General features: G+C 46.3%; 1 pseudogene; it reads right to left on the bottom strand.

Annotated features, from left to right (window-relative positions):
* Nucleotides 1-592: 592 nt before the first annotated feature.
* Nucleotides 593-712, bottom strand: LOC135052741 (5S ribosomal RNA; annotated as a pseudogene).
* Between the last annotated feature and the right edge of the window lie 22,548 nt (nt 713-23,260).

Here is a 23,260-nt window from a genome sequence, read left to right on the forward strand (position 1 = left end):
GAGTCTCTTTAAATAGCAGAGAGGGAGCCGGAAATTTTGAACAGGAAGCCTGTCACCTGAAGGCAGCGCGTCATAGCTGCTGCCCGATTGGCTTCTTCCGTGCACGTGGGTTGTGTTGCCATAGTAAACAAACCCGGCTCTCTCCTTAGCAACCCGCTCCGGCAGCGCGACACCCGTGTAGTGCAGGCAGATCTGTATTAGTGTGCAGCGGCAGACAGGTGAAGTTGCTGCTGTCTTTGTCCCCAGCCAGAGGCATAACTGTAGAGTAGTCAACCCCACAGTGCGCCGACAGCATGGAGATTCGACAGCCCCGAAAACATACAAACCATGAAACAATGTGTAACATCTAACACAAGTGAGCAAACTGTACTGGCTTGCACAGCAATGGTAACATAACACTCAGGGGATATTGATATCTAAATGCAGCACAACATCATTGCGCTGATGGAAAACAACCTTGGTTAATAACACGATGGGTAAAGTACCACAGATACCATACAGGGCCAACGTGAAAGGCAAATGCGAGCGCCGTGTGATGTCAAAGACAAAACGGGGATACCCAAAATGTCACCTGTAGGACAAAATTTGTCCCTTGGTACAATACCCGGTATTCCCATGCCGTCTCCAAGCATGGTACTAATCGGGCCCAACACTGCTTAATTGCCAAGATCGGACGGGATTGGATGGTTTCCAGTGTGGTATGATTGTAACAAACAGATGTGCCCATATATATATATCTCTCCCGATGTGTCAGTATCATCCCTCGTCTCTTAACCAAATCACATCATAGTCCTGTATAATAATGTATAGGAAAAGACACCAATATTGATGCCAGCAACTGAGAGACAAAAAAGGGGGGGGGGAAACACACTGAGTCCCTTGATACAACACCCAGTATTCCCACATTGTCTCCAAGTGTGGTACTGGCTAGGCCCATCACTGCTTAATTACCAAGATCAGATGGGATCCAGTGTGGTATGATAGTATCAATATCCAAGGTGTGCCAAGGCAATGAACTGTTAGACATGTCCAATATGCAAACTACAAGTGCCAACCAGGCACTATAAGTGAGAAACATATGTTGCTCAGAGAGACACAAAACAATCAAGCATCAGCAGGTGACAAGTGATGAAACATATCTTTTTTGACAAGACATGATACACGGCGGTGTCTCAGAAAAGTAAACCAAAAAAAATTAGACTCTATATAATGTTGTACAGAGTCAGAGGAAGCATCCCAGGCGGAATTCCTCATTGAGCCCATTTGGGGCCAATGTTTGTAATCTATCGATCCATTGATGTTCTCTTTGTAATAGGATTTTGTTGCGGTCACCACCCCTTTGAAGTGGTGGGATTTGGTCCAAGATGCAACACTTGAGTTGATTGATAGTATGTTTTGCCTCCATGAAGTGTCTTGCCACAGGTAAATTTGAAAAGTCACTTGAAGTCCCACCCTGGGTGATGCTCTTCTTGATTGTTGAACGATGCTGGCTTAAGCGCTCCTTTAGCATCCTACTGGTCTTTCCAACATAAAGCAAATTGCATGGACATTTCAGCACATAGACTACAAATTTACTGTTGCAGTCAAGTCTTTGTTTAATAGTATATGTCTTGTTATCCTGAGGGTTAATAAACCGATTGCCAAGTAGCAAGAATGGACAGTTTGGACAGCCCGTGCATTTGTGAACCCCTTGTTACGCACACCAGTGCTAACAGGAGTATACCGGTGTATGAACAGAGAGGGAAGCGAAGCAAACGAACTCACAGACAGTATAACATAACATACAAAGGAGGTGATGGAATAACTAATAAACACAAAGTGAACGGAGAAGCCCAAAGGCTCAGGAATTGGGTGTCTCCCTAGTGTCAGGAATGCTCAGATGGAATAGAGCGGACAATGAAGCGATGTGTAGTGATTTCACATGTGGAGCACCTGAAATGATGTTGCTAAGAGCAACAGAAAAAACCCCAAAGGGTTACCAACGGGTGTGGGAATAAACTCCTTGGTCAGAGATAGAAATATAGACACAAGGAGAGTATCCACAATCCTAACCCCCACTTGCAGGGCACAGGTTCAGCTTACTGCCACTAAACTGACACCTGAACGCCCTGCACAGTGAGGGAGGATTAAGCAAGCAGGTCTGAGAGTACAGCCGTAAACCTGCTGGGTTCACAGAATAGCAAAAGAACCCCAGCAGGTCAAACAACTGACTCCAGTCTTACTGCTAGGTCCGGATTGGCAGAATGAAGTACCGAATCCCAAGGCCTATTCGCAGTAAGCAACAAGTAAATACAAAGTCACACAGTACTAGCTAACTCTCTGGAACTGACTAACAAACAAAGATTCAGCAGCATTTGCCTAGCCTGAGAGGATGGTTTATATAGCAGGTGCTGTCCACACCCCACTCAGACCTCACAGACTGTGAGCACAAAACCAGCGCCGGATTCCCTGCCGTGCACAGAGCCTGTAACCACTACACAGTAAAAACCCGGACCGGAGTATCAGCTGCGCTCAGGTTACTTCGCTAACACTTGCCTCCCGGTTGCCATGGCGACGTGGCAGCACAGAGCAGGAGATCCTAACAGTACCCCCCTCTGACGAGGGGTCAAAGAACCCCTACCACCGGGTTTATCGGGGAACTGCGAGAAGAAAGAGCGTATCAGTCTGGGGGCATGAAGATCACAACTGCGCACCCACGACCGCTCCTCCGGGCCATACCCCTTCCAGTGCACCAAAAATGACAGCCGACCCCGAACCATCTTGGAGTCAAGAACCCTTTCAACCACAAACTCCCTCTGACCCCGTATCAGAAGAGGAGAAGGTCTTCCACTGGAAGAAGGATTACTAACCGCCAGTTTTAAAAGGGAACAATGAAATGTTTTATTGATACCCAATGAACGGGGCAGATCTAACTGAAATGCCACCGGATTGATAACCCTGGTGATCTTATAAGGGCCGATGAACCGGGGGCCTAACTTATGAGATGGCTGTCTCAACTTCAAATTCTTGGTGGACAACCAGACGAAGTCTCCTAATTTGAAGCTGCAGGGTCTTCTCCGCTTATCAAAAACCCTTTTGGTCACTAATGACACAGACACAAGGGCTTTCTTCACTTTCCTCCAAATACCCCTAAGGACCGAAACAACAGAGGAACCACCAGGCGTGGAATCCAGGGGGTCAAAAGAATTGGCCTTAGGATGATGCCCATACACACAAAGGAAGGGAGAGATCCCTGTAGCAGAGTGAGCCGCGTTGTTATAGGCAAACTCCGCCATGGACAGATGAGCAACCCAGTCAGTATGACACTTGGAGACATAACACCTGAGGAACTGCTCCAAGGACTGGTTCACCCTCTCAGTCTGCCCATTAGACTGTGGATGGTAGCCTGACGACAAGCTCACAGAAATCTGGAGATCAGAACAAAATGCCCTCCAGAATTTGGCCACGAACTGGGATCCACGGTCAGAGACCACATCAAGTGGCAACCCGTGGAGGCGCACAACATGCTGCATAAATAACTCAGACAGGCGTCTGGCCGATGGCAACCCAACCAGTGTAACGAAATGCGCCATCTTCGAAAACCTGTCAACGACAACCCAAATGGCTGTCATCCCCGAGGATTTGGGCAAGTCCACCACAAAATCCATGGAAATGTGGGTCCATGGCTTAGACGGAATAGAGAGTGGATGTAATGGGCCGACAGGAACCCCTCTAGGAGTTTTATTTCGGGCACAAACGTCACATGCCCGAACCCACTGATCCACATCCCTAGCCACCGAGGGCCACCACACCGCCCTAGACAGCAACTCCCGAGTTCTGGCAATACCCGGATGCCCTGCCGACCTCTTGGCATGGAATTCCAGGAACACTCGCTGTCTTAACCTAGGAGGCACAAACAAGAGACCTACCGGAAGGTCTGGAGGAGCCTGCTCCTGTGCTCTAAGGACTAATGACAAGAGGTCCTGGGTAATGCCCACTTTAATACATGATGGGGACACAATGGGCAATGGCTCCTCGGTGGTTTCTTGAACTGGAGCAAAACTCCGCGAGAGCGCATCAGCCTTGATGTTTTTTGACCCAGGGCGATATGTTATCCAAAAATTAAAGCGAGCAAAAAACAAAGCCCATCATGCCTGCCTGGCATTGAGCCGCTTCGCTGACTCTAAATATGCCAGATTCTTATGGTCGGTGAGAATTGAGACCACAAACTTAGCCCCCTCAAGCCAGTGTCTCCACTCCCCGAGTGCATCCTTTATAGCCAACAATTCCCGGTTACCCACATCATAATTCATCTCGGCAAACGAAAATTTACGGGAAAAGTAAGCACAGGGATGAAGGCGATTATCAGACACCCCCGTCTGAGAGAGCACTGCCCCAATACCTATCTCAGAGGCATCCACTTCTACCACAAAAGGACGCTCTGGATCTGGGTGTCGCAGCACCTTGGCCGAGACAAATGCCCTTTTGAGATGGGCAAAGGCCGCTTTGGCCTCACAAGACCAGTGAGCAACATCCGCCCCTTTCTTAGTGAGTGCCACCAAGGGGTCCACTATAGACGAAAATCCAGCAATAAACCGTCTATAAAAATTCGCAAAGCCCAGAAAACGCTGAAGCGCCTTCAAACTAGTGGGCTGCACCCAATCCAGGACTGCCTGTACCTTAGAACCCTCCATTTGGAAACCTTCTGAGGAGATAATATACCCTAGAAATGCGATTTGCTGGACTTCAAACTCGCACTTCTCCAGCTTCGCCCCAAGCTGGTGGTCTCTGAGTTTCTGGAGGACTAAGCGTACGTGCTTCCGATGTTCCTCCAGGGAATGAGAAAAGATTAGGATGTCATCTAGATAAACAACTAAGAATCTATCCAAATATTCCCTGAGCACATCGTTCATGAATTCCTGGAAGACTGCCGGGGCATTAGAGAGCCCAAAAGTCATCACCAAATATTCATAATGCCCTGAGTGGGTATTAAAGGAAGTCTTCCATTCATCCCCCTCTCTTATTCGGATTAGATTGTAAGCACCGCGTAGGTCAATCTTAGAAAAAATGGTGGCAGTACGAAGCTGGTCAAACAAAACCGAAATGAGAGGCAGTGGGTACGAGTTTTTAATCGTGATACGGTTCAATTCCCTGAAGTCGATGCAGGGTCGCAACGAACCGTCCTTTTTACCCACGAAAAAGAACCCCCGACCCAACTGGGGACTGTGAGGGTCTGATAAATCCCTTAGCCAAGTTCTCCTGAATGTACTCTGCCATAGCCTGAGTCTCAGGACGTGACAGGGAGTACAACCTGCTCTTGGGAAGCTTAGCATCCGGCAACAAATCAATGGCACAGTCATAGGGGCGATGGGGAGGTAGTACCTCCGCAACTTTTTTGGAGAACACATCCGCAAAATCTGCATAACATCCTGGCAATCCTGGCAAACTTAGCTGCGAGAGCCTGACTGGAAGGCTCAAGCAACTCCTGAAACAATCACTACCCCAACTAAGAATCTCCCCAGAGACCCAGTCAAATTGAGGGTTATGGGCCCTTAACCAGGGTAACCCCAAAACCAATGGGGCAAAAGAACAGACAGTCACATAAAAAGACAATTTTTCAGAGTGTGTGGCTCCAATAAACAAAGGAATTTGGCTGGTGCAGGAGGTAATTTTACCCTGGGACAATGGTTCCCCGTTTAACCCACAGATCTCAATCTCTGATGCCAAAGGTACTGAGGGAACAGAGTCTTCCAGGGCGAATTGACGGTCCATGAAAACCCCATCGGCACCACTGTCAACAAAGGCCTCAGTCTTGACAGTTTGACCGAGGATCTCCAAAGTCACCGGAATGAGAAAAGTCTTTTTGGGAAATTCTGACTTCTGGCCTGACAGGATATTTCCCATCACCCTCAGGCCCTGAAGTTTTCCGGTTTTTCTGGGCATGATACTACAACATGACCTTTATTCCCACAGTACAAACACAAACCCTGCTGTCTCCTCCGCGTCTTCTCACGCGAGGAGAGGCGGGTAGCCCCAATCTGCATAGGCTCCTCGGAATATTCCTCAGAGTCTGAGGTTCCCTTGGAAAAAAAGGAAACTGCGGTCTCCCTTTCAAGCCTACGCTCTCTCAGCCGTCTATCCACCCGGATGGATAACTGCATGAGCAGATCTAAGCTATCAGGCGAGGGATATTGTACCAGTTGGTCCTTTATCTGGTCAGAAAGGCCCCTTCGGTACTGGTTTCTCAGGGCTGGGTCATTCCACTGGGTATCATGAGCCAACCTCCGAAACTCCGTACTATAAACCTCAGCTGGCCGTCGCCCTTGCTTAAGAACCGTAATCTGAGCCTCGGCTGAAGCCATCTTGTCAGGGTCATCATACAAAATGCCAAGTGCCATAAAAAAAGCATCAACACTTTTAAGCGACGGACAGTCAGGCTGTAACCCATATGCCCAGACCTGTGGGTCTCCTTGTAGCAAGGAAATCACCATGCCCACCCGCTGAATCTCCGACCCAGAAGACATGGGCCTAAGCCTGAAATATAGCTTACAGCTCTCCTTGAAACAAAAGAACTGTGAGCGATCTCCAGAAAAACGATCCGGGAGATTTACTTTCGGCTCCTTAACCCCTGAACTTGCCGCTGCTGCTGCGGGAGCTCCGCTAGCGGCCTGCGGGGTGTTCATTTTAATGGACATCTCATTAAATTGTCGAGTCAGGACCTGCACCTGATCGACCACCTGTTGCAAAGTATTTTGAGGGGTATGCTCCACATTCCCACAAAATTTCAACAGGAGTAGGGCTGCTGAATATGTTACGCACACCAGTGCTAACAGGAGTATACCGGTGTATGAACAGAGAGGGAAGCGAAGCAAACGAACTCACAGACAGTATAACATAACATACAAAGGAGGAGATGGAATAACTAATAAACACAAAGTGAACGGAGAAGCCCAAAGGCTCAGGAATTGGGTGTCTCCCTAGTGTCAGGAATGCTCAGATGGAATAGAGCGGACAATGAAGCGATGTGTAGTGATTTCACATGTGGAGCACCTGAAATGATGTTGCTAAGAGCAACAGAAAAAACCCCAAAGGGTTACCAACGGGTGTGGGAATAAACTCCTTGGTCAGAGATAGAAATATAGACACAAGGAGAGTATCCACAATCCTAACCCCCACTTGCAGGGCACAGGTTCAGCTTACTGCCACTAAACTGACACCTGGACGCCCTGCACAGTGAGGGAGGATTAAGCAAGCAGGTCTGAGAGTACAGCCGTAAACCTGCTGGGTTCACAGAATAGCAAAAGAACCCCAGCAGGTCAAACAACTGACTCCAGTCTTACTGCTAGGTCCGGATTGGCAGAATGAAGTACCGAATCCCAAGGCCTATTCGCAGTAAGCAACAAGTAAATACAAAGTCACACAGTACTAGCTAACTCTCTGGAACTGACTAACAAACAAAGATTCAGCAGCATTTGCCTAGCCTGAGAGGATGGTTTATATAGCAGGTGCTGTCCACGCCCCACTCAGACCTCACAGACTGTGAGCACAAAACCAGCGCCGGATTCCCTGCCGTGCACAGAGCCTGTAACCACTACACAGTAAAAACCCAGACCGGAGTATCAGCTGCGCTCAGGTTACTTCGCTAACACTTGCCTCCCGGTTGCCATGGCGACGTGGCAGCACAGAGCAGGAGATCCTAACACCCCTGTTTTAATAGTCAACCAGTGAGAGGGTGTATTCTTTTTTCTCTTGGAAAAATCTGTTACAACAAGCATATCTTTTAGATTGGGTCCTCGTTTATATGCGAATCAAGGTGGTTGCGGGATGGCTTTTGCCAGACTTGGATCCGTGCCAATGAGGTGCCAATGTTCCTGAATTTTGTTGCGAATGAATCTAGAAGCAGTGGTATACATGCTGACAAAGTTAAACCTGTCGTTATCTTTGTTGGGAGAGGCGTCTTTACTAGATAGGAGTTCCTCTCTCCTTATTTGGCCAATTTTTGTGAGTGCCAAATCAATCTCCTCCTTTGAATATCCACGATCGAGGAAGCGTTGACTCATAGATTGTAGAGCAGATGGTATTGCTGAAGGGTCAGAGGTGATTCGTATCACCCTTAAGAGCTGTGAGAACGGTAACCCTCTTTTGAGGGGTGTCGGGTGGAAACTCGTTGAAAGCAAAAGCGTGTTCCTTTCAGAGTCTTTACAATGGATCTTGGTGGTCAGTGTGTTGTTGGACAGAAGAACAGATACGTCCAAAAAATTGATTTCTGTTTTGCTAAACGTGAGGCTGAATCTAATGGTGCCAGGAAGTGAATTCAGATGATCAATGAAGGTCAGGAGTGTTTTCTCTCCCCCATGCCAGATGAAGAACAAATCATCAATATACCGGACATATGCTGTCAAGAACCGGCCAAAAAGAGGGTGACCTGTAATGTGTTCTTGTTCATACGTTGACATGAAAATGTTGGCGTATGCTGGGGCCATGTTGGACCCCATAGCGGTATCCTGTTTCTGTAGGAAGAAACAATTCTCAAACAAAAAGTAATTTTTGTTCAAAATGAGGTTGATCAGTAATACCATATACTCTGATGGAGGTCCAAAATACACATCACTATCTGTTATTAGCCGTCTACATGATTCAATGCCAAGTGCATGTGGGATGTTCGTGTATAGACTCGAGACATCGAGTGTAACCAATATTGCATCATCAGGGATGTGCTTGATACAATCCAGTTTCCTTAAGAAATCAGTTGTGTCCTCAATGTAGCTGGCTGCACTTTTAGCAAGAGGCTGTAGATAGAAGTCTACAAGCTGTGAAAGTGGTTGGCATAAGGATCCACGTGCCGAAATGATCGGACGTCCAGGGGGCTGTGTCAGTGATTTATGGATTTTGGGTAGCGTGTACAGGATTGGGGTTTTAGGATGAGGCGTGGTCAGAAAGTCAGCAGTGGTCTGATTGATGTACCTGTTGTTGACTCCCAAGTTGATTATTGAATCAATTTCCTTTTTGTATGTCCATGTGGGGTCGTAGGTAAGTTTTTGATAACAAGTTGGGTTAGACAATTGCCCATAAGCCTCTCGTACATAATAGTCATAATCAAGGAGGACTATGCCTCCTCCCTTATCTGCAGACCTGATGACCAGATGATTGTCATTCTGTAGAGATTTGATAGCAGCTCTTTCTCCCTTCGTGATGTTAGAATAACTGTTTTTTTGCTCCTTTATATAGGGCATTGTGTCCCTTTTAAGTACCCTTAAGAAGGTGTGGATTGAAGGATTTAGGGTCGGTGGATCGAACTGACTGGGTTTCTTCAAAGGACATTGAGGTGTAGAGGATGTAGCCATAGTGGTAGAGTCTGGACCTTGGGAATTGGAGTAATAGTCTTTTAGACGGAGTTGTCTCCCTAATTTGTAGAGGTCAACCTGCCAATGGAAGCTGTCCTGGCCAACCGTTGGTACAAATGTTAATCCCTTGTTCAGGATGGAGAGTTCTTCATTCGTCAGTTCATGTTTGGATAAATTGAAGACCACTGATGTCTGTGCTTTATTCTCCATTATTATTTTTTTCTTCCTTTTTCTCCCACCTCTATGGGTGGGTAAAGTGGGTTTTTTGGAGCCCTCCTGTTGCGTTCAGATCTGGAAAGGTAGGTAGCCCCTTGTGCAGATGTAGATGGTGCATCAGAGTCGCTCGCTGACGTCTGGGATCTGCTTTCAATGTCCGTGAAGGGTGTGGTAGGTCCGCGTCCTCCCCGTCTCTGTTGAGGTCTGTATTTGCGTGGCTCGCTCCGTGAGACCCAGGGGTATACCCTATTCTCTTTATAGTCCAGTTTGACCTGTTTATATTTATTTTTCTTAAATCTTAACAGGTCACGGTGTCGCGCTGCCGGAGCGGGTTGCCAAGGAGAGAGCCGGGTTTGTTTACTATGGCAACACAACCCACGTGCACGGAAGAAGCCAATCGGGCAGCAGCTATGACGCGCTGCCTTCAGGTGACAGGCTTCCTGTTCAAAATTTCCGGCGCCCTCTCTGCTATTTAAAGAGACTCCGGACAGAGTGACAACTGCCCCTGATGAAAACCATTGAGCGTTGAAACGGCTGTCGGGCGAACTGTAGCAGTGGGTTATATCCAGATGGCTTGTCAGGAATAAAACCCTTTTTTCTTTTCACCTACTAAACGTGAGTGCTGGTCTAATTCTTTTTTCAACTGTGGAAGAAGTGAGTGTTTTTATCAATTACCAGGACCCTGCACCAGTAATCAGTATTATAGGACATAGAGTGCTGTCATTTTTCTATATTATATATATATATATCTATATACAATCACAAAAAAGCTGGCACTCATGGAGACTCGTAAAGAAGACACAGATGCTGTAGCTTTAAGTCAACGTTTCAGGGCTATGCCCTTTTATCAAGACCAACTATACATACAGAATAAAAAAATATTTATACATAACCAGTGACACCTCGTGTGTAGACGACCACCGCTCTCCGGGAGACCCGCTGACGTCATGGGCGCGCGCCAGCGACCCAGCGTCTCCAGGGGGCGTGGTATGAAAACTGTGTAACCCGTCACCATGGGAACAAGTGTAAGGGTACTGGAAAGGGACAAAATAGAACAGCCACAAATAAATATAGCGCACGGTGTGGGGAAAAGCTATGTGGTCAACATTAGAACTAGCAACATTGCTAAATAACTACAAGACTGAATTCTGGAGGATGAAACACAGGTATAAGGATACAGGGCATGTTGATAACACAGGCCCTGATATATTAAACAGATGCAGTGTGATCACAAACATGAGTGCATCTGCTAATATACTTGGGGGGGGCTGATGATGAAGCTAATAGCAAAGACTAGGCAATGGGGACTATAAGGAAAATTCACAGATGTATTAATAACTCATAAAAAACATGTGTAGGATAGCGTGTCATTCAGGCCAAACGGTTTAACCGTTTGAAGGGTATGGATCCAACGGGCTTCCCTTTGTAATAAAAGACGACCGCGGTTGCCACCCCTAGAGTTATCAGGAACTCCATCAATTATCTTATAACGGATGGAGGCAAGGTTATGATGAAATTCTTTGAAATGACGGGCGACGGGTTGGTCAGACCCGCGTCCTTCCAGTGCGGCCCGTATACTGGAGCGATGTAAGGCAATGCGCTCCTTGAACTGTCGTATTGTCTTGCCTATGTACAGGAGCCCGCATGGGCATTTAATGTAATATATGACATATCGACTGGAACAAGTAAATGGTTGAGTGATACTAAACCTTTTGCCAGATCTAGGGTGGTAAAAAGAGTCGCCAGTCTCCAGGCTGCTGCAAGTAGTGCAGCCTAAGCACTTGTAGTTGCCTGCTTTGCGTGAAAGAAAATGCGTAGGCACTGTAGGTTTCATCCTTGTGATGTCATTGTGGACCACAATGTCCTTAATGTTTTTTCCTCTACGAAATGAGGGTAAGATCCTGGACTTGGCAAGTCTTGGCAGCTGTTTGTCATGTGAAATGATGGGCCATATACGTTTAGCCGTTTTCATAGCTGTAACGCTAAAAGCAGAGAAGTCTTGTGGCCAAGGGATCCGATCCTGTTGCTGCCCTTTAATCGTAGTGTGTAAAAGGTTCATACGGTCCTGTAGCAGTGCTCTTTCCTTGGCTTTCTTCAAGTGGTGCCATTTATATCCTCTGCTGAGGAATTTCTGCGACATCTGGTCGATATGAGAGATGGCATCTAAGCGGTCGCTACAAAACGTAAGATTCTAATGAACTGGGAATACGGCAAGCCCCACTTTAGTGCTGGAGGGTGGAAACTGGCTGCATGCAAAGAGGTGTTTCTGTCCGTTGGTTTTACAAATAGAGAGGTATGGAGCCTGTGGGCCTCATCCTGTCTGATGGAGACATCGAGATAGTTGATTTGCTCAAAGCTAGTGGTGAAAGTGAATTTGATGGATGCATCCATTGTATTGATGTCCTGCATAGCCTTTGTAAAGTTATCCTCAGTATCAGCCCATAGTATAAAGATGTCATCGATATAGCAAAAATAGGCCTTGATTTTGTGAGCTACGGCCGGGTTTGACAGAAACAAATCTTGTTCCACCTCGCACATAAATAAGTTGGCTAGGCTCGGAGCCACGCAAGACCTTTGTAAATAGATGCGTCCATCAAACATGAAATAGTTGCGGGTCAGGGTCAGTTCAAGCAGCTGGATGAAGAAGTTGATGTCTGGGCCTGTGTAATTATTATTGCACGAGATAGCCCTCTTGATGGCCTGTAGGCCACGTTGGTGCGGAATGTTGGTGTAAAGACTGACCACATCGACCGTGCACATCAGGAGTCACTCTGGAAGTGGAGTGAGGGTAGCCAATCTAAGAAGAAATGCTGTGGTGTCCTTGAGACAGGTGGTTTGATCTTGTACCACAGGCTGGAGGAAGTGGTCTAAATATTTGGACACCATGTAGTATAAGGAATCATGGGCAGCAATTATCGGGCGCCCAGGAGGGCTGACAGGGTTCTTGTGAAGCTTGGGTATGGTGTAAAGCACCGGAGTGATAGGCCAATCCTGTGTAAGTGCTTCTTTCACTTTGTTGTCGATAAGATGTTCCAGGTTTGCCTGCTGTAGGATATCGTCCAGCTCCCTTTTGTACGCCACAGTGGGATCAGTTGAAAGTAGTGAATACGTGGCACTGTCCTGGAGTTCAGTTTTCATACCATGCCCCCTGGAGACGCTGGGTCGCCGGCGTGCGCCAATGACGTCAGCGGGTCTCCCGGAGAGCGGTGGTCGTCTACACACGAGGTGTCACTGGTAATGTATAAATATTTTTTTATTCTGTATGTATAGTTGGTCTTGATAAAAGGGCATAGCCCTGAATCGTTGACTTAAAGCTACAGCATCTGTGTCTTCTTTACGAGTCTCATGAGTGCCAGCTTTTTTGTGATTGTATCTCCCAGCTGTGACTGACGCAGGGCACCGGAGCATACTACTTTTGTATACATTGGGAGTGCCATACCGTGCTGTTTATTATTATTCCTCTCGCTGGTTTTCACCAACTGGAGTGGTTTGGGCACCCCTCATCTATAATACTTCAAGTCTGGACGATTTTTTTCTTTTCTGTTTTAGTTCTTAGTTTTTAACCATTTGGGTACTGGACAAAATATGTCATTTGCGGAAGCAGTACCAGGATACAGCAATATTACACTACCGGTGGGAGAAGCATTAATTCTAACAGACTCGGATGCAGAATCCATCCTTTTCTCAGACAAGTTTCAAGATTCCTGTGGGAGCGAAACTTCAGAACAAATCTTTCTAGCACTTAACAGATTAAAAAAACGTGAAATCGATTTTTATTATCACGGAGTGACTCTATCTGATTATTATCGGGACAAAAAAATTCCACGTGGGTTCCGTATACGTAATACCCCCACCATTGGCCGCCATAATCCGGAGTTCTGTCGACGCTGGGCGGCTGTACTCAACAAGTGCTCATACGACCTGATTCTCCTAGTGATAGAAGAATCACGGAGAGAACTTAACCTTGCAAAAGAAAAAATTGCAGTGTTTGAAGCAACCCACCAGGAACTACTTAAATCCACAACAGCACAAGAATTTGTCAGCAAGCTGACGGCGGATATTGACAAGTACCGCACAGAATTGATTCAGTTCAAAAAGTCCAAACGGGTTACAGTGGACAAAGATTATTTAGAACAGAAGGTCTACGCGTGGGCTTACAATCGGAACCCCGCCACTGACAGAAGACCAAGATTCAGACGTCACAAGAAATTCAATTTAGACACTGATAATTCCAGTGCGAGATCCTCTAGTGACACAGAATGTGCAGAGGCAACACTATCAAAAAACTCCAAAAGACCCCCATCGGGGGTCACTACCAGGGCAAAGCGAGCCCCCCAAAAAGGCGCTACACCCGCCGAGGCGGACAGTGGACGAGGAACTTCAAAAAAGACCACCAGCAAGAAGACATAGTCTTCAATCTATCAACTCGCACTCTCACTCCTGATGAAACATCTGTTCTGAATAAAGGACTGTCCTTCGTCCCCATGAAAAAACCTGACGCCTTTCAAAACAAAGTTGATCTTTTTAAATTCGGACGGAGAGTCCGTCTCAAAGAATTTTTTGGGGGTGAGAACACTACCCCTGCACCTCTGGCTCCAGTATCCACTACTTTCAACTGATCCCACTGTGGCGTACAAAAGGGAGCTGGACGATATCCTACAGCAGGCAAACCTGGAACATCTTATCGACAACAAAGTGAAAGAAGCACTTACACAGGATTGGCCTATCACTCCGGTGCTTTACACCATACCCAAGCTTCACAAGAACCCTGTCAGCCCTCCTGGGCGCCCGATAATTGCTGCCCGTGATTCCTTATACTACATGGTGTCCAAATATTTAGACCACTTCCTCCAGCCTGTGGTACAAGATCAAACCACCTGTCTCAAGGACACCACAGCATTTCTTCTTAAGTTGGCTACCCTCACTCCACTTCCAGAGAGACTCCTGATGTGCACGGTCGATGTGGTCAGTCTTTACACCAACATTCCGCACCAACGTGGCCTACAGGCCATCAAGAGGGCTATCTCGTGCAATAATAATTACACAGGCCCAGACATCAACTTCTTCATCCAGCTGCTTGAACTGACCCTGACCCGCAACTATTTCATGTTTGATGGTCGCATCTATTTACAAAGGTCTGGATGCGCAATGGGGTCTTGTGTGGCTCCGAGCCTAGCCAACTTATTTATGTGCGAGGTGGAACAAGATTTGTTTCTGTCAAACCCGGCCATAGCTCACAAAATCAAGGCCTATTTTTGCTATATCGATGACATCTTTATACTATGGGCTGATACTGAGGATAACTTTACAAAGGCTATGCAGGACATCAATACAATGGATGCATCCATCAAATTCACTTTCACCACTAGCTTTGAGCAAATCAACTATCTCGATGTCTCCATCAGACAGGATGAGGCCCACAGGCTCCATACCTCTCTATTTGTAAAACCAATGGACAGAAACACCTCTTTGCATGCAGCCAGTTTCCACCCTCCAGCACTAAAGTGGGGCTTGCCGTATTCCCAGTTCATTAGAATCTTACGTTTTGTAGCGACCGCTTAGATGCCATCTCTCATATCGACCAGATGTCGCAGAAATTCCTCAGCAGAGGATATAAATGGCACCACTTGAAGAAAGCCAAGGAGAGAGCACTGCTACAGGACCGTATGAACCTTTTACACACTACGATTAAAGGGCAGCAACAGGATCGGATCCCTTGGCCACAAGACTTCTCTGCTTTTAGCGTTACAGCTATGAAAACGGCTAAACGTATATGGCCCATCATTTCACATGACAAACAGCTGCCGAGACTTGCCAAGTCCAGGATCTTACCCTCATTTCGTAGAGGAAAAAACATTAAGGACATTGTGGTCCACAATGACATCACAAGAATGAAACCTACAGTGCCTACGCATTTTCTTTCACGCAAAGCAGGCAACTACAAGTGCTTAGGCTGCACTACTTGCAGCTGCCTGGAGACTGGCGACTCTTTTTACCACCCTAGATCTGGCAAAAGGTTTAGTATCACTCAACCATTTACTTGTTCCAGTCGATATGTCATATATTACATTAAATGCCCATGCGGGCTCCTGTACATAGGCAAGACAATACGACAGTTCAAGGAGCGCATTGCCTTACATCGCTCCAGTATACGGGCCGCACTGGAAGGACGTGGGTCTGACCAACCCGTCGCCTGTCATTTCAAAGAATTTCATCATAACCTTGCCTCCATCCGTTATAAGATAATTGATGGTGTTCCTGATAACTCTAGGGGTGGCAACCGCGGTCGTCTTTTATTACAAAGGGAAGCCCGTTGGATCCATACCCTTCAAACGGTTAAACCGTTTGGCCTGAATGACATGCTATCCTACACATGTTTTTTATGAGTTATTAATACATCTGTGAATTTTCCTTATAGTCCCCATTGCCTAGTCTTTGCTATTAGCTTCATCATCAGCCCCACCAAGTATATTAGCAGATGCACTCATGTTTGTGATCACACTGCATCTGTTTAATATATCAGGGCCTGTGTTATCAACATGCCCTGTATCCTTATGCCTGTGTTTCATCCTCCAGAATTCAGTATTGTAGTTAATTAGCAATGTTGCTAGTTCTAATGTTGACCACATAGCTTTTCCCCACACCGTGCGCTATATTTATTTGTGGCTGTTCTATTTTGTCCCTTTCCAGTACCCTTACACTTGTTCCCATGGTGACGGGTTACACAGTTTTCATACCACGCCCCCTGGAGACGCCGGGTCGCCGGCGCGCGCCCATGACGTCAGCGGGTCTCCCGGAGAGCGGTGGTCGTCTACACACGAGGTGTCACTGGTAATGTATAAATATTTTTTTATTCTGTATGTATAGTTGGTCTTGATAAAAGGGCATAGCCCTGAAACGTTGACTTAAAGCTACAGCATCTGTGTCTTCTTTACGAGTCTCCATGAGTGCCAGCTTTTTTGTGATTGTATCTCCCAGCTGTGACTGACGCAGGGCACCGGAGCAAACTACATTTGTATACATTGGGAGTGCCATACCGTGCTGTTTATTATTATATATCTATCTATATATATATATATATATATATATATATATATATATAAATGCGAAAGCCCTCACTCAAAGACTGACTGACTCATCACTAGTTTTCTTACTTCCCGACACGTTAGCAAGCTAAAATGTAACATAGGTGTTCTTCAGGAGGAAAATAGGAAAACTAAGTAATTAGAATTTTAATAAACCTCCCCTAAGGGGATGAAAAGGGGGATGACATAATGACGTCATTACCAATGCGTGGCTTGCGTTGCGTGAATGATAACACCCAAAGGGACAATTGGATCGAAACTTGGATTGCACCTACAGTGGGTAGAATTTAATAAACTACAAAACCGCGAAAGCCCTCACTCACTCTCCCACTGACTCATCACTAATTCTCTTACTTCCTGATATGTTAGGAAGATTTGCATTTAGCATAGGTATTCTGCAGGTGGGAAATAGGAGAACGTCGTAATTAGAATCTTAATAAACATTAATAAATGATAATGCCCAAACAGACAATTTGGATTGCACCTCCAGTGTGTAGAATTTAATAAACTACAAAAATGGTCCTGTCACTTTTTACCGTATCTGCTATGGGTGCTCCTCGGGTAATGCCAAGAACCATGGATTAATATTTACTTACATTAGGACGTCTCAAATTTGCAGCTCTACAGATTTACCAAATTTTTAACACTCATTTATATTTACACCCGTGAAAATCAGAAACTCCCGTGAGAAGAACAAGTAGAACAGCTAGTACTGTATAAATTTATCCAAATCTTACCTTTCATTGTGCCGATTCTAATATGTACTGTAGACCGCAAATGCAAGGACCCATGCTAATTAAAAACATCTAAAGGCAGGTGGGTGGGGTGCTAGTCCAGGTAGGTATGTTTGGCCAAAATTGTGCTAAGAACCTCCATTTTACTCCATGTTAAATTGTAGATTATATTACAATTATTTAGATTATCAGTATTATTAATTCTTAGAGTGTGCACCTGCATTTTTCTTTTTTTCTGTATCAGCATTGGCAGTGCTGCAGGGCCGACCTGAAATGTCTGTGAATGACATCGCTCACAGACATAACAGGTGTACACATCCACTGATGCACTACAGATACAGTATGTCGATCAAGTGTGTACCAAGCTTAAGTATATGATACTGTATCTATGACAACTGCTGCTTTTTAGTTTTGTGCATCTCAACTTACTTACAAGTGAGTACACAACTATTTTGTAACAGTAAATAAAGTATGTACATTACAAAGTGTAAAAAGCTACACACAGTAGATGAGGCCCTTTGTGTGCTATATGGAAAAGCAAGCAGCATTTTTTCTACATGCAGGCAAAAGAAAACTTGTCTTTGCCCCTCTTTGCATTGCAACTTGCTTTGGCCATGTGCAAACATGCACACTTTGGGACTGAAGCATAGCTGAACACATGTCGACCATAACTGCTCCCGTATTACAAGCCTGGGGCGGATTGGCCATAGGGCTCACCAGGAAGATTCCTGGTAGGCCGACATGGCTACACTGTATGTTATACCTCTTGCCCTGCCCATGTCAGGCCACTTCTACCAACTTTTACAGAGCCACTTTTAGTTCCCAATCCACCCTTGGTCTCAGACACGACAGCAGTAAAAGACACAAGGATGGCCGCAACTGCATACAATCAGGCCCTATGAGGAGCTATCCCGTCTCCCGCAACAGACCTCACCCCCTCATCAGACTGCATCTCCATTAGGGCTGCTTCCATAAATTTCCCAGGGTGGTTTTCCATCCCAATCCACCCCTGTTACAAGCTGTTAGGGCACACCTAAATAACCACATGAGTTCCAATATCCGACTATGATGGGCTTCAGCTATGACAGTCGCCATTCCTGAAAGAAGTAGATTCTTTCGGCACTTGGATCCCACCATGAATTATGTTCAGGATAAGGGAGTCAATGTAGAAACTAGGTGAACACACAAGGAATGGACTGATGTGGGAAACAGACAGAATACTACGAAGGCTGTAGGCAAATAAACAGTTAAAGGTAATAGCTGCAAGTAAGATGAGGATGCAACCTGAAGCCCAGATCCAGAAACAAAGAGTAACAATACAGGCAATAGTCAGAGCCGAGGCTAGGGACGGGTTTGGTATGTAATACCGGCAGTCGGGATCCCGGTGGTCAGGGTACTAATGTCAGAATCCCGACAGCCATAATCCCAATGGTGAGCACAGCGAATCTCCTCGCTTTGGGCCTGGTGGTGAGCTTTGCTCGCAGCACTATTATATTTCCCCTCGGGTGGTGTCATGGACCTCCACCGGAGTGGGAACTTGTGGGCTTTAGTTGGGATTCCAACCAGCGGCATTTTGACGGCTGTCGGGATTCCAGCGTCGGTCTCCTGACCACCGGGTCCCAACAGCCAGTAAATTATCTGCATCCTCTAGGGACAGACTGAAATATCCAAATGAAGAAACAATTTACTGGCAAGCTGAATCTGACAGAGTTTCCACAGGACAAGAGCAGCAGGGCAGGATGCTTCATGCAGGGCAGAAGCTATGACTGGCAACACACTGAAGCCCTGACTGTGCATTAACTGTTCAGGGAGCCAATCAGAACTACAGAACAGAGACAGACCCCTTGCAGTTCATTACATTGCAGCTGAGAAGCTGCACTTACATAGCGGTCTATGTACTAAGCCTTGGAGAAAGATAAAGTGAAACCAGCTGGTACTTTATCTCTGTCCACTATATTCCTCCTCTAAGGCTATGTACATAGATCCCTTAGACTGCAGATGAGTAGCTGCAGGTACAAAGGAACAGTCCCATCTACTTAAAAACAATCAGAATCAACAGGCAATGCAGCCGCAGAGAAACCTAATTGCCTAGCAATTGGCTGGACTTGTGAGCTGCTGTGACGGCTCCTAACACGAACATGGAAGCAAATGCTTATATATTTGCCTATATGCATTCCCCATTCCTCGCCAACTTTGCTGACTGGCTTCCCCACTTCCTCTCCTCAGACATCCCTTCTATCATCCTTGGTGACTTTAACATACCTATTGACATTGCTAAACCAGCATCTACTAATCTTCTTGCCCTATCTTCCTCCTTTGGACTTTCTCAATGGCCCTCTACCACCACTCACCATCTCGGCCACTCCCTTGAACTTGTCTTCACCCACCGGTGTGATCCTTCAAACTTCTACAGCTCTCCCTTCCCACTCTCTGACCACCATCTACTCTCTTTTAGCCTCTCATCTCCTCCTCTCCTCCCCACACCCAGACCCACCATCACCAGATGCAATCTTGGATCACTTGACACTGCTGTCTCCTTTCTCCTCTATCCATCATGGCCTGCCCAAGCCTCCTTCTATAACTCACTTACCTCCTCTATTCCCCTCTGCCGTTTAAACCCCAACCCTGGCACTCCAAACTGACCAGATTCCTACAAAAATGCTCTCGAACTGCCGAGTGCCTCTGGAAGAAATCTCACTTTCTGGCGGACTTCCTTCATTTCAAGTTTGTTTTCTCTTCATATAGCTCTGCACTCTCCCTTGCCAAGCAAACTTTTTCCATACACTCATCTCTTCTCAGCCCTCTAATCCCCACCAACTCTTTAATACTTTCAACACTCTCCTTCGCTTCCCCCTCATCTTCTCCCACTCTCCCTCACTGCCACTGACTTTACCTTCTATTTCTCCTCAAAAATTGAGGCAATCTGACACAAAATCTCCTCCTGTCTCCCACTGGTAGCCCCCCTCCCCCATTATCCTCTCCCTCTTACCATCCCACTCTATGCTCCTTTCTCCCAACCACAGATAAACAGTCCACTCCCTCATCCTATTCTCTCCCCCCTCTACCTACCCTCTAGACCCCCTCCTGCCTTCTCTGCTCCCTCTCCCCCACTGCCTGCTCCCACTTTGCTCACCTTTTCAACCTATCACTCTCTACCGGCATCTTTCCCTCACCATTAAAACATGCTCTTGTCTCACCTATTCTCAAAAAACCCAACCTTGACCCTTCCTCACTCACTAGCTACTGCCCCATCTCTCTTTTCCCCTATGCCTCAAAACTACTTGATCGGCTGGTATTCAGACATCTCACCAGCTTCCTCTCTAACCACTCCATCATTGATCATCTTCAATCTAGCTTTCACCCACTCCACTCCACTGAAACTGACCTGGTCAAAGTCATCAATGGCCTGCTTTTGGCCAAATTCAGGGGTCACTTCTCTCTGCTCATCCTCCTGGATCTCTCTGCAGCCTTCGACACTGTGGATCATCCTTTCCTACTCCGCACCCTCCAGTCAATTGGCCTCTCTAGCACTATCATTGCCTGGTTTATTTCTTACCGTGCTAACAGCTCCTTCTCTGTGTCTGCCTCCGGCTCCACCTCACCCCCTTCCACCCTCCCCATTGGTATCACCCAGGGTTCTGTACTTGGCCTCCTTCTCTTCTCCCTGTACACCCGGGTGTGCTCATAAGCTCCTTTGTCCTCCAATACCACCTCTATGCGGATGCTATGCAACTATACCTTTCATTTCCTGACCTCTCTCCCTCTTTACTCTCTCAGGTATCCCGCTGCCTCTCTGCCATCTCCTCCTGGATGTATGAATGCTCCCTGAAGCTCAACTTGGACAAAACCAAACTCATCATCTTTCCCCCATCCAGAGTCTCCAACACCCCCAATATTTCTATCACTGTTGACAACACTATCATCTTCCCCATTCCCCAACTCTACTGCCTGTGCATCACTCTTGACTCCTCCCACTCCTTTGCCCCCAACATTTAATCTCTGGCTCAATACTGTTGATTCCAGCGACGCAATATCGCTCGCATCAGGCCATTCCTCTATCAGAGTACGACTAAACTTATTATCCACTCACTAGGCATCTCACGGCTGCAACATTCTTCTCACTGGTCTCCCACTCTCCCATCTCGCTCCACTGCGATCTGTTCTCAAGTCTGGGGCTAGACTTATCTTCCTCTCCTGCCGCTCCACATCTGCCACTCCCCTTCGACAAAACCTACACTGGCTCCCATTCCCCCACAGAATCCTCTTCAAACTCCTCACCCTCACATACAATGCCCTCTCTAATTCCACTGCACCATACATCTCCAACCACATTTCCCTACATACTCCCGCCCGCCCACTCCAGTCAGCCAACAACCACCACCTCTCCTCTACCCTGGTTACTACATCCCACGCGCAAATCCAAGATCTTGCCTGTGCTGCTCCTCTTCACTGGAACAATCTCCCTTGCACTATTAGAATCTCGACCTTGCAAAGCTTCAAAGGGGCACTGAAAACTCACCTGTTCATCAAATTATACCCTTCTGCATAACCTAGTCTTGAGGCCGCTCTCCCATCCTCACACCTTGGCCATCTCTGCCTCACTTACTTCCTGACACCAGGCCACCCTCCACTTGCTTGTACCTCATGTCACCTGTCTGTCTCCTTCTCCACCTAGATTGTAAACTCCTTGGAGCCCTCTTCCCTCCTGTTCTCACAGCCCTCTTCTCTTGCAGTTCAATTACAGCTCTCTCTTACTCAGTGACTGTCTATATCTGCATTTCCTCTTTCTCCTGACTGTTAATTTTTTCCAATGGCTACCCACCCCCAGTAGGATGCCGATTACTCCTTTGCTTCCCTACATCTCAGCTGTATTGTGTACTGAGAGCTGTGGTGCTAATTGTTACCTGTGCTCTGTTTTAGTTTTCTGTGATGTCAAGTTCTGTATACCCTGTGTTGTACCCTGTGTTGTTCTAATGTGTGTAGTATGTACTGCACTGCGACCCACTTGTGGCGCCTTATAAATAAATTGTAATAATAATAATATACAGAGTTGCAATGCTGCAATCTGGCTGAAACTATCTAAAAACCTGGTTTAATAACTGTCATCATTATAACTTGCACCAAGCTTGCTGAAAAAGATCCATCTGAAAACAGGCTCTCCATAGCCTGCAATTCTATCAACACCCCCCCCCCCCCCCTATGCATTTTGTCTATGTGCAAGAGCTTTGTTAACGTTAAAACAACTTCCAAGGATGCAGCCTCTGGATTGGACATGCCCAGAAGGCAGGGCCAACACGCCCACATTTTCTGGGATGTTACCTAATGCCACCCCCAAACTGCGCATGCGCAGTGCAAGTTCTGTGCATGAGCAGATCAGAACATCGGAGATGTGTGTACATGAACATCTCGTAATGAGGATCTGTCAGCATCAGAGCAAGCACAGTGACAATACTGTATATGCAAGATACATTCTCAAAAATGGCTTGCATCAACTCCTCATCATGTATTTGGTTCTAACTCTAATCTGGGCCAGTAAGACTTGGACTAGTTTTGCTGAACTAAATGATTGACAAGAGAAGCCTCCTTTCATATTGCGTTATTTGCAACCATACTAGTCAGCCGAGGCTTGGTATAAATCTATGATATATTTTATGAAAGTTCTAATACTAAGTCAAGATGTTAACCTTTTTCCTGAATTATTGTTCCCTTAATAATGTATAAAGTGAAAGATCCTTAAGCAGTCTTGGCAAAAGCGCTTATGTTTTCAATGCAATTGCATGGCATAAAATGACATTTCACATAAAGATTACATTCATTTTACCTTTTGAGAAGCCTCTTGAACTTTAGAAATGCCCTTAGCTTTTTGCAATAGATGATCAGTTTCCCTCGGTCTATAGCTTTC

The sequence above is a fragment of the Pseudophryne corroboree genome, chromosome 2 (genome assembly GCF_028390025.1).
Source record: "Pseudophryne corroboree isolate aPseCor3 chromosome 2, aPseCor3.hap2, whole genome shotgun sequence".
NCBI classification, from domain to species: domain Eukaryota; kingdom Metazoa; phylum Chordata; class Amphibia; order Anura; family Myobatrachidae; genus Pseudophryne; species Pseudophryne corroboree.